The sequence below is a fragment of the Canis lupus genome, chromosome 15 (genome assembly GCF_003254725.2).
Source record: "Canis lupus dingo isolate Sandy chromosome 15, ASM325472v2, whole genome shotgun sequence".
In the NCBI taxonomy this organism is placed as follows: Eukaryota; Metazoa; Chordata; class Mammalia; order Carnivora; family Canidae; genus Canis; species Canis lupus.
The window spans coordinates 45,244,463-45,257,278 of record NC_064257.1 but is presented as its reverse complement, the minus strand read 5'-3'; the positions used below and the strand labels follow the sequence as shown (position 1 = coordinate 45,257,278).

The window sequence follows — 12,816 nt, the reverse complement described above, 5'->3', positions numbered from 1 at the left end:
ACCTGGGAGCTTAATTTTTATGAGTATTGCATAAGCATTTCCCTTTTCAAGTTTTCAGCCACTCCTTTATTTAAAAATATATGAAGCCTAGTATATGCTAAGCACTCTGGTCATAAATATGTACCATTCTAAACATTTTGCCAGTATATTTATAACAACTTGTAAAAAAAAAAAACAACTTGTATAGATGACTTTAGTGACACCTAAGATTTCACAGCTGAGGGACACTTGCAAGAACAAATTATCATTCACCTTTCATAAACTTTTTAAAGGTTAGTTAGAAAAATATAACAGCTTTATTGAGATATAAGTCACATACCATACAACTCACCCCTCTTTTTTGACATTTGAAGACTAGTTTTATTAAATATTTAGTATAGATCAAAGACTATGGGATAACAATGCAGCTGTTCCTCAGAGCTGCTGTGTTTATTTCCATGCAGATCACAGGAAAATAGCATGTAAACAAAATAGTTAATTTTAGTTAGTGTTTAAAGGCAGCTCGAGAGAGGGCATCCAAGATGGTAGCATATGAAGATCCTGAACCTACCTCTCTTAGACACACTAAATCCATAGCTACATATGAAATAATTCCTTCTGAAAAAGACCTGAACACTAGCTGAACAGCACCTTTACAACAAACAATTATAGAACCGCATCTAGGGGCACCTGAGTGTCTCAGTGGTTGAGCATCTGCCTTCACTCAGATTGTGATCCCAGGGTCCTGGGATTGAGTCTCACATCAGGCTCCCCAGGGATCCTGCTTCTCCCTCTATCTATGTCTCTGCCTCTCTCCCTATGTCTCTCATGAATAAATAAATAAAATCTTAAAAAAAAAAAAGAGCCACATCTAGATGAGCAATAGAGGCTGAGACGCATTCTCATTAAAACCCCACCTGCAACATGGCAATCCACAATTGGGAGTGATTTCACAAATCTTTAACTTCTCCCTAAGGAATATGGGATTCATGTCCCACATCAGGCACCCCAACCCCTGACCTGCAATGGAGAGACAAGCCCCAAAAATGTCTGGCTTTGAAAACCAACAAGGCTCACATCCAGGAAACCCAAAGGGCTGCAGGGAACTAGAGTACTTCTCTTAAACAGCTTGTATGCAGACTAACTTACCCCAGTGACCAGAACAAAAGTAGCAGTTTGAAAAGTACATAGACTATATGTGAAGTTTGCTAATCTTAAAGCATATGCCAGAGGGGCAGAACCCTATGGGGGGCTCTCCAGGAACAGAGGCATTGGTGGGTGCCATTTTTACACTCTCTCTCTAATTTGATAGCTTAAGCAAATGCACCCCAGCTCTGTGTTCTCCTGCTGCCTCACTAAAACTTTTGATCACATGCAGTCTACACAGGGATGTTCCAGAGTCACATCATTCTGATAGCAAGAGGGGCTTGCATTTGTGGGACCCATGGGCTGTAGCTGAGAGACAGTTCTTGGCAGGCTAACATCCCCAGAGTACTGCAGAGATAGAAGACTGAAACATACTCCCAGTCTTTCTGTGAAAGAGGCCTATTTACTGGTCCTGGGACTTGAGTCTTAAGGGCAAACTTCAAGCTGGCCACATATCTAAAGGTTACACAGGTACTCTCAGAGAATAGAAGCCATGCAGGTCCATCTTTCTGCATTCTTTTTTTTTTTTTTTTTTTTTTTTAATTTTTTTTTTTTTATTTATTTATGATAGTCACAGAGAGAGAGAGAGAGGCAGAGACATAGGCAGAGGGAGAAGCAGGCTCCATGCACCGGGAGCCCGACGTGGGATTCGATCCCGGATCTCCAGGATTGCGCCCTGAGACAAAGGCAGGCGCTAAACCGCTGCGCCACCCAGGGATCCCCTTTCTGCATTCTTTAGGCCTTGCTACAGTGTACTGGTGCCTCATGGAAAGGAATTTATGCACTCATCAGAAGCCCCAGGTTTTGCAACTGTCACCCAAGGGTCATCTCCAGGTCTGAAGATCAGCAGGGTTTACAATTATAGCCCCAAAGGACTATATATATTTGAATACATTAAAATTGCTGCCTGAGGGTCTGGCTTCCAAACAGCCTGAAAATAGGTGCTGAGATCCTTCCCTTTGGAAAACTGACAGGTTGGGGCAGACTTCAACACCTGGGACCTATCAAGAATAAATTAGGCTGCTTAGGTAATCACAAAGGTTCAAGAGATAACCAAGAGCTAGAGCAATGTTGAACAACAAGTTTCACCTCCTATACAAGTGCACTCCTTCAAGACTGGGAGAAGTAGTGTTTCACCTAATACAGAGAAACAGAAAATTGAAAAAAAATGGGAAACAGAGGATTATTTATTTGGATATGATCCAAATAAAACAGGAAGATAAAACCTCAGGAAAAAAATTAATGAAATGGAGATAAGTAATTTACCTGATAAAGAGTCAAAAGTAATGGTAATTAAGATGCTCAGTAACTTGGGAGAAGAATGAATGAACATAGTGATACTGGTTCAACAGCAGACTAGGTGAAGCAGAAGAAAGGATCAGTTATCTAGAAGACAAGGCAGTGGAATGCACCCAAATAGAGCAGCAAAAAGAAAGAAGAATTTTAAAAAGGAAAGATGGCTTAGAAGACCTTAGAGACAACAACGAACAGAATAACATTTACAATGTAAGGGTCCCAGAAGGTAACAAGAGAGAGAGAAAGGGGAAGAAAACTCATTTAAAGAAATAATTTCTGATAACTTACCTAACATGGGGGAAACACAGACATCCATATACAAGAATCACAGATAGATTCAAATAAGATGAACCCAAAAAGATCCACACCAAGATGCATTATAATTAAAATATCAAAAGTTAAAGATAAAGAGGCAATATTAAAAGGAGCAAGAGAAAAAGCAAGTTGTTACATACAAGGGAAACCCCAAAAGACCATCGGTAGATTTTTCAACAGAATCTTTGCAGGTGAGAAGAAGGGCAAATAATATATTCAAAGTGTTCAAAGTGCTGAAAGGAAAAAAGTTCCAGACAAAAATACTTCACCCAACAAGGTTATCATTCTGAATTGAAGGAAAGATAAAAAGTTTTGCAGACAAAAGCTAGAGAAATTTATTATCACAAACTGGGTTTAAATGAAATGTTAAAGGAACTACTTTAGGCTGAATGAAAAGCATTAATTAGTAACAAGCAAACATATTAAAGTATAAATCTCACTGGTAAAAGTAAATATATAGTAAAGATAATGGATTAGTTACTGATAAAAGATTAAAAGACAAAACTAATGAAAATAAAAAATAAAAAGATGTAAAATGTGACATCAAAAACATACGAGGTGGAGTGGGAGGCAGTAAAAATGTAGTTTTAGAATGTGTTCAAACCTAAGTTGCTATCAACTTAAACTGTTATATATAGAACCTGTTATATGTGCCCCTCATGGTAACCACAAAGCAAAAACCTAGAGTAGATACACAAAAGATAATAAGAAAGTAATCTAAGCATAACACTAAAGATAGTCATCAAACTACAAGGGAAGAGAGCAAGAGAAGACAGGAATACAGAAGAACTACAAAGCAGCCAGAAAACAGTTAACATAATGGCAATAATAATACCTATCAATAATTACTTTAGATGTAAATGAATTAAATTCTCCAATCAAAAGACACAGTGTAGCTAACTAAATGACTAATAATAATAAAAAAAAGAGAGACCTGTCTATATGCTGCCTACAAGAGACTCACTTTAGGTAGAAGAATGTACATAGACTGAAAGTGAAGGGATACAGAAGATGTTTCATACAATTGGGAACCAAAGGAAAGCTGAGGCAGCTATACTTACAATAGACAAAATAAGCTTTGAAACAAAGACTGTAATAAAGACAAAGAAGGAAATTACATGATAAAGGGATCAACCCAACTAGAGGATATGAAATTTGTAAATATTCACGCACCTAAATATATAAAGCAAATATTAACAGATCTAAAAAGAGAAACTGACAGCACTACAACAAAAGTAGGGGATTTTATTACGCCACTTACATCAATAAATAGATCATTCAGACAGAAAAAATCAATAAGAAACATCAGCCTTAAATGACACATTAGACCAGTTGCACATAAGAAATATAAACAGAACATTCCATTAAAAACCAACAGAATACACACATTCTTCTCAAGTGCACAGGGATTATTCTTCACAACAGATAGTATGTTGCAGCACAAAATAAGTCTCAATAAATTTAAGATCGACATCAAATAAAACATCTTTTCTGACTACAATGGTATGAAACCAGAAATGATTTACAAGAAAAAAAGACCAGAAAAATCACAAATATAGAGAGATTAAACAACATGCTACTGAACCACCAGTGGGTAAATGAAAGGAGAAATTAAAAGGGAAATTTTAAAAATCAACATGATACCCCACAATAACAAATGTTAAATAAAATCTTATAATCATCTCCATAGATGCAGAAAAAAAGCATTTGACAAAATTCAACACCCATTCATGATAAAAACTCTCAAGGAAGTGAGGATAGAGGGAATGAACCTCTCAGCATAGTAAGGGCCATATGTGACAAGCCACAGCTAATATTATACTCAATAGTGAAAAGCTAAAAACTTTCCTCTAAGATAGGAACAAGACAAGGATGCCCATTTTCACCACTTTTATTCAGCATAGTCCTAGCCACAGCAATTTGGGCAAGAAGAAGAAATGAGTGTACCCAAATAGGAAAAAAGAGGTAAAACTGTCACTATTTATGGACAACATGACTTTATATATAAAAATCCTAACGACTCCACCAAAAAACTGTTAGAACTAATAAATGAATTCAGTAAAGTTACAGGGTACAAAATTAACATGAAAATTTGTTGCATTTCTATACACTAAACAATCTATCAGAAAGAGTAATTAAGAAAACAATCCCAGGGCACCTGGGTGTCTTAGTTGGTTAAGCATCTGACTCTTGGTTTCGACTCAGGTTGTGATCTCATGGATGAAGCCCTGAGCTGTTCTCTGCACTCAGCAGGGAGTCTGCTTGAAAGAGTCTCTCCTTCTGCCCCTTTCCTCACTTGCCTGCTCCCTCTAAAAATAAATAAATAAATCTTTTTGAAAAACAGAAAACAATCCCATCTATAATGGCATCAAAAAGAATAAAATACTTAGGAATAAATTTAACCAAGGAGGTGAAAAGGCCTTTACACTGAAAACTATAAGACACTGATGAAATAAATTGAAGTAAACACAAATAAATGGAAAGATTTTCTGTGTTCATAGATTGGAAGAATTAATATTGTTAAATGTCCATACTATTCAATGCAATCTACATATTTAGTGCAATTTTTATCAAAATCCTTCTGGCATTTTCCACAGAAATAGAACGAACCTAAAATGTATATGGAACCTCAAAAGACCCTGAATAGAGCAATCTTGAGAAAGAAAAACAAAGCTGGAGTCATCATGCTCCCTAATTTCAAACTGTATTATAAATCTATAATAACCAAAATAGTACAGGGTAAATTTAAAAAAAAAAAAAAAAAAAAAAAAATGGGATCCCTGGGTGGCGCAGCGGTTTGGCGCCTGCCTTTGGCCCAGGGCGCGATCCTGGAGACCCGGGATCGAATCCCACATCGGGCTCCCGGTGCATGGAGCCTGCTTCTCCCTCTGCCTGTGTCTCTGCCTCTCTCTCTTTCTCTCTGTGTGACTATCATAAATAAATAAAAATTAAAAAAAAAAAAAAAAAAAAAAAAAAAATAGTACAGGGGCATCTGGGTGGCTCAGTTGGTTGGGCATCTGCCTTCAGCTCAGGTCATGATCTCAGAGTCCTGGGATTGAGCCCCACATTAATAGGCTCCCTGCTCCCTCTCCCTCTGCCCTTCCCCCTGCTTGTGCTCACTCTCTCTCTCTTTCTTTCAAATAAATAAAATCTTTAAAACAAACAAACAAAACCCAGTATGATATTGGCATAAAAACAGACACATAGATTGGTAGAACAGAATAGAGCCCAGAAATAAACCCACACATTTATAGTCAATTAATTTATTTTAAAAGAGCCAAGAATATAAAATGGGGAAAGGAAGTTTCTTTAATAAATGTCCATGAGGTTAACTGGACAGCCTCATGCAAAAGAATGAAACTATACTACTATTTTATACCATACACAAAAAATTAGCTCAAAATGAATTAAAGACAGATGTAAAACCTGAAATCATAAAACTCTGAGAAGCTAGGTAGTAAGCTCTTTGAAGTATGTCTTAGTGATTTTTTTTTTTTTTGGATCTAACTCCAAAAACAAAATCATAAAAGGAAAAATAAATAAGTGGGACTACATCAAACTAAAAGGCTTCTTCTGTACAGTAAAGGAAATTATCAACAAAATGTGAAGGCAACCTACTGAACTAGAATATTTGCAAGTCACAAATATATAAGGAACTCATAACTCAATAGCAAAAAAAAGTCTAATTAAAAAATAAGCAGAGGAGGGCAACCCCAGTAGCGCAGTGGTTTAGTGCCACCAGCAGCCCAGGGCGTGATCCTGGAGACCCAGGATCGAGTCACACATCAGGCTCCCTGCATGAAGCCTGCTTCTCCCTCTGCCTGTGTCTCTGCCTCTCTCTCTCTCTCTCTCTCTCTCTCTCTCTCTCATAAATAAATAAATAAATAAAAATCTTTAAAAAAAAATAAGCAGAGGATCTGAAGTCATTTTTCCTAAGAAGACATGTGCATGATCAACAGACCCATGAAAAGATGTTCAATATCACTAATCAGAGAAATGCAAATCAAAACCTTAATGAGATATCACCTCACACCTGTTAGAATGGCTATTATTGGAAAGACAAGAAACAAATGTTGGCAAAGGCTTGGAGAGGGGAACTTTCGTGCATTGTTTTGGGAATAACAGACACTATGGAAAACAGTATGGAAGTTCCTCAAAAAGTTGAAAGTAGAACTATATGGTCCAGCAATTCCACTTCTAGATATTTATCTGAAGAAAATGAAAACACTAACTTAAAAAGATATGTGCACCCCTGTGTTCACTGCAGCATTATTTACAGTAGCCAAAATATGGAAATAACCTAAGTGTCCAAGCAATGAAAGAATAAGATAGAATATATATACACAGTGGAATTCTACTCGGCCATTAAAAAGAATGAAACCTTGTCATTTGTGACAACATGGTGAAATTTAACAGTATGAAGCAAAGTGAAATGAGTCTGGTGGAGAAAGAAAAATATTTAAGCTGCCGCTTATATGTGGAATCTGAAAAACAAACTGAATGAACAAACAAAACAAAGCAAAATAAAACTCATGTATATGAGCGGTTCAACGGTTGCCAGGGAGAAGCGGGGTTAGGCGTTGAGCATAAGGGATGAACAGGGTCGGGAGGTACAGACTTCCAATTTTGAAACGAATAGGTCATGGGGATGTGGTGTGCTGCACAACAAATACAGTCAATGGTACTGAGCATACTTGAAGGTTGCTGAGGGAGAGTGGATCTTGAAAGTGCTCATCAAAAAAAAAAAAAAAAAAATTGGAGAAAAAAAAAGACACCTGCATTCCAAAGTTTCCTACTGGTTACTGGTTTCATCGCCACCACTTAGTAGATGTTTAATGTTAGAACCATTTTACCTGCTCTTTCTGGAAGCCTTGGGCAGAGCTTAGTTCGTAATCTTTGGGGGGAATAACTGCTGAATTTTTAGGTGTTTTGAGTTGACTCGCACCACTGCACCACAACTCAATATGAAAAAACTATTTAACTTATTTATTATCTTGTGAAAAGTATACATTGAAAATTTTGTTCATACTGTATTTATCAACTATGATGAAAAACAATAGATATATATTCTTTTGTTATGTTAAATTATGATTGCCATTATTAATCAGCAAAATGTGGAGTGTATGTTCTTTTCACAGTAATATATGCCTTTTGTAACTTCACTTGGTTATTTTATTGTAAATGAGTAAAAAAATCTTCATTTAAGAGATTGTATGTAATATTTATTTCATTAGTTTCTTTCTTTGTTTACATAAATTTTGAAAGATTGCATGATTTCTTTACAGAAAATGTATCCTGATGCTGTGGAAATAGTTTGAGGAACATCTTATGAATTTTCTTAGAATGTATAATGGTTGTAGCCCATCCTACTTTAAAGAAAAAAGTGACCACAGACTTTGCAAATCAGGCTTAAATGTGGCATGCTTTTCTTATTCCAACTTTTTAAATTAGAAAAAAAAAAGGTCTTTTGTTTATTCCCCCAATTCTACTGTGACATACTCTGTGTATAAAGACATGTAGCAATAATGGGGTGGGGGTTAGTCTCACAGTGTCTTTGGGAGGGCCAGAACTGGCCTTAAATCTTCCCCAGCCAAATAACTATTTTTCTATTAGTGCTTGAGAGAATTTGAATGTAGGATGGGTTCAACTGCACAAAAGGAAAATATATTTACCACTTTCTTTTTACATAGATCTAAAGTGAAGAGACCACCTCTTAGTGCTAAAAATGGTATGTAGTACATGAATATGCCTTGTTTCATTCCAGAAAATTCCAGAACTTGTAATTTTTTTTTTTTTTTTTGCGTGTGTAGAAAGGCAGGAATGCTTTCCTGGACAGCAGATGAATGAGCGGTAGCTTTAGTTTCTTTGTACATAGGTACTGTTGGAGCACCCTGTATGTATGTACGCTGGACTACTTTGACAGAAGTAGGTTTTTGAATGTAACAAGTCAACTTGAGTTGTAATATATTTTGGGGAATCAGTACACTACAAATTGTGATTGTAAACATTATACTGTAAATGTTTTGTAGTTTCCCCCAATAAAATTTTTGGGAAAAAAGGTAAAAAAAAAAAATTTTTTTGTGACTGTGGTGGTAATCATTTCACAATGTAGACAAGTATTGAATCATCACGTTGTAAGCCTGAAACTAATATGATATTGTATGACAATTATACCCAAGAATAATAAAGAAAAGAAATAACAAGGCAGATTGACATTTTTTCCAAGTTGAATCTGAGTTCTAATTTTTACCTTGGTTATACACATAATTTCCCAGTCACTCTAGTTAATTTTATAAAACAGCCAAATATTTTTCAATTTGCCCACTAGTTACTCTGACAACACCACATTTGTGGGATTGTTTTCTGAGTATTCTAAACTTATTAAAATATTTTTGCATGAACTTACTTATTCTATATACTATTTCTGATGTGAATTTTTAAAAATCTCAAATTCTTGCCACTGAGACAGGAGAACCCTCTTACACTGTTGGTGCAAATGCAAGCTGGTACAGCCACTCTGGAAAACAGTATGGAGTTTCCTTAAGAAGTTAAAAATAGAGATACTCTACAACCCAGCAATTGCACTACTAGGTATTTATCTCAAAGATACAAAATTAGTGATCCAATGGGGCACATGCACCCCAATGTTTATAGAAGCAATGTCCACAATAGCCAAACTGTGGGAAAAAGTCAAGATGTCCATTGACAGATGAATGGATAAAGAAGATGTGGTCTACAGATTCAATGGAATATTACTCAACCATCAGAAAGAATGAATACTTAACATTTACATCGATGTGGATAGCACTGGAGGACACTATGCTGAGTGAAATAATTCAAACAGAGAAAGGCAATTATTATATGGTTTTCACTCATGTGGAATATAAGAAACAGGACAGAGGATCAATCATACGGAAAGGGAGGGAAAACTGAAAGGGAAGTCATCAGAGGGAAAATATCCATGAGAGACTCTTAAGTATAGGAAACAAACTGAGGGTTCCTGGAGGGGAAGTGGATGGGGGGATGGGGCAACTGGGTGATGGGCATTAAGGAGGTCATGTGATGTTATGAGCACTGGGTATTATACACAACTGATGATTGAACGCCAAATCTGAAACATGTTGGCTAATTGAACTTAAAATTTTTAAAAATTCTTGCCACTGAAAATCAGATATTACCTTTTATATTACTTTTTCAAGAGGCACTTTTTCAACTGTTTATTGCATGTGGTAATAATATAGCTCATCAATCACACCTAGTATAGACATTCATGCTAAAAACTATTATGTTTGGGGTTCTATTTGCTCAGAGATTTAGGTGAATGTTACATTTTGCTATTTTAACTGTAACCATGAAAATGAATGCCATTTTGCAAGTGAATTTGTAATGTTAGGTTAGAAATATCGATATTTTGATGCTCATTTTATAAACAGAATGCTGTTGAATATATGATTGCTTTATGATTATATACATATGATATAAACACAGCACCAAAAAAATTAAGTATGTTTGTTTTTGCATAAAATTAAATAAAATGAATAGATACATATAGAGATTTATTGGAACTATTAAGTAGTTAGACCAGTTGTTTGCTCTCATTATGTTCTAACTATATATCAGGTATATATAAATTCAGTGTGAATTTCAAACTTCCTAGAAAATTTTATTCAAAAATTTATTAGTCAGGGGCACCTGGGTGGCTCATTAGGCTAAGCTGCTTTTGGCTGGGGTCATGATCCTAGAATGCCAGGATCGACCGAGCCCCACATCAGATCAGGCTCCCTGCTCAGTAGAGTCTGCTTCTCCCTCAGCCCGCTCATGCTCTCTCTCGCTCTCTCCCTCTTTCTCAAATAAATAAAATCTTTAAAAAACAGAAACAAAAAACAAAAAATTTACTGTCCAATGAACTGCCCATTATATTGCAGGCATCCATTACACTGAAGGAGTAACTTTATTTTTAGATTTCACTAAATCTAAGATTTTTTTCTATTGGACCATGCACCTTACATACTACCAAAAAGGAATATTCTAACTAAATTGTGAGATAACAACTCTTATTGCTTAGAATTTTGATTTTGTACTTAATAAAAGAGCTATTTTAGGCTCTTAAGCCTTCATGTAAAAAATACAAATTTATTATACTCCTCAAACATATTTGCATTCTAAATCCAGTTCTTCTGAATCACTTTTAAATCAGAATTGTCACTATTTTTTCCCCAAACGTATTATTCTTAGTGTCATGAAGAACATTGGTACTATAGCCTTTCTAAAAATAGTGCTCCAGTATCATCTCCACTATTTTTTTCCAAGTCACGGACACTTAATTTGCTGATTTTGAAGTCGGCATTTTCTTGACTTCCAGATTTCAGAAAGGTTTTTACAAAACAACCAGTCCTCCTTTTCCTTTCTGAAATCATCTTTAAATAGTTATTAACAGAAATATCAAAGCATTGCAATTGTTGGGTCATGTCCAGAAATATAAACCTAATCCATTGCTGCAGCAACAGCTATGACCTGACTGTTCCCCATCTGACAATGATGATGCCCACCTGTTGTAAGACATCCTGATTTCAGAAACGTTAAAACATGGGGGAAAATGTGTGTTTTAGAATCAATTAAATATGGTACTAATATTGCTAACTTTTTCTGTAATTGCAATAATTTAAAAGTTTGTAGCAAAGTTTCTATAAATGCCACGTTCATTACCATATTATCCGGACTTCCTATGAGTAAATCCTTGCAGGATAAACTGAGGAATACTCATATGAGGAGCAGCTCGATTGCAAAACAAGCTCTGCATTTCCGAATTTTATCCTGTGAATTACTGAGTCATAGAATAGATGTTCACTGAGAACTGCTGGCCTATGGAACAAAAGGGAAATTCTAGGGACTCAAAAATACTCAGAAATAAGAATGTTTTCCTTTAGTATAGGTAATTGAAGAATACAATTATAGATTTTGTTCTTTTAAAATCTCTAAATTCTAGATGTTGTCACATTAATGAAAACTACCGTGGTTCTAATATGATTTAACAATAGAATTTTGTATAATCTTAGATTCACCGTTCTGTTAGGAATTGGAAAAAAATGAAAATCCACAGGCTCAACAGATACTGAATTTTTTTTGGCACACTTAATTTGGAGCCATTATTTTGAAATCACTTCTTGCTTTGTCCGTGAATCGGCAGTCAACTGTCCCTTTAGCTGGACTTTGGCTTCAATTGCCTCTACAAAATCAGTCCCAGCATATTAAACCTTGACTCTAGCTGTTTTCGAAAATTACTGTGTCTTTGGTTGCTCAAATATTTTTTATCTTAGTTCTTAATTCCGTTTGCCCTTATGAGAGTGTGTCCCTCGGTGGCCCCCAAGCATTCTTCACCAGGACAATTACTAAAATTGGCTCCTAAGGGAGCCTGTCTCCTTAGACTGACTTTCAAATTTCAAATATTTATCTCCTTTAGAGATTTTTAGAGTCTTTCCACTCATCCCTCCCCTTTCTGTTTATCTCTTACTCAGATAAAACTAAGATTTATATATACTTGGAGTGGCATATCAGATCATGAAAAACTGATGAGTGTTTGGGACTCAGATTTATAAAATGAGAGTAGAATTTAAGTAATTGAAGTTTCTCATTGTAATTCATTGAAATCTTTAAAATGATGTGCCCACCAATTCTTTATGAAAGAAAAATATAGCCAAATTTGTTTTAGCTAGTTTTGGTGATTGAGTTGCTGTAACAATCTCCAAACTCTCTGGTATATCACAATGAAATTTATTTCTTCCTTATATGAATTCTTGCAGTTTGCCAGATGTTTGTGGCATGCCTTCCAGAAGCCAGGCCCTTCCATCTGGGGGTATATCTCTCCTTCATTCTTTGGAGTCCTCATTGGGAGATTTCTGAAGACTCCATTTTCATCATATTTGTTCTAATACCTCCAGCAGGTATTGCCTCCCCACAAAGGACTGGTTTCATTTGCAAAGTGACCTGGAAAAGTTCAACCTTTTCAAAGGTTTTCTTTTTTTAAAAAAATGACAGCTTCATTGAGATGTAATTCATATACTGTATATTCACCCTTTTAAA

The 12,816-nt window shown here is 35.7% G+C and overlaps 1 protein-coding gene across 5 annotated transcripts in view; it reads left to right on the top strand.

The window, feature by feature from the left end:
• The window catches only part of TTC29 (tetratricopeptide repeat domain 29), a 245,925-nt gene that overhangs the window by 131,757 nt on the left and 101,352 nt on the right, over positions 1-12,816 (top strand). The gene's annotated exons all lie outside the window — the stretch shown is intronic.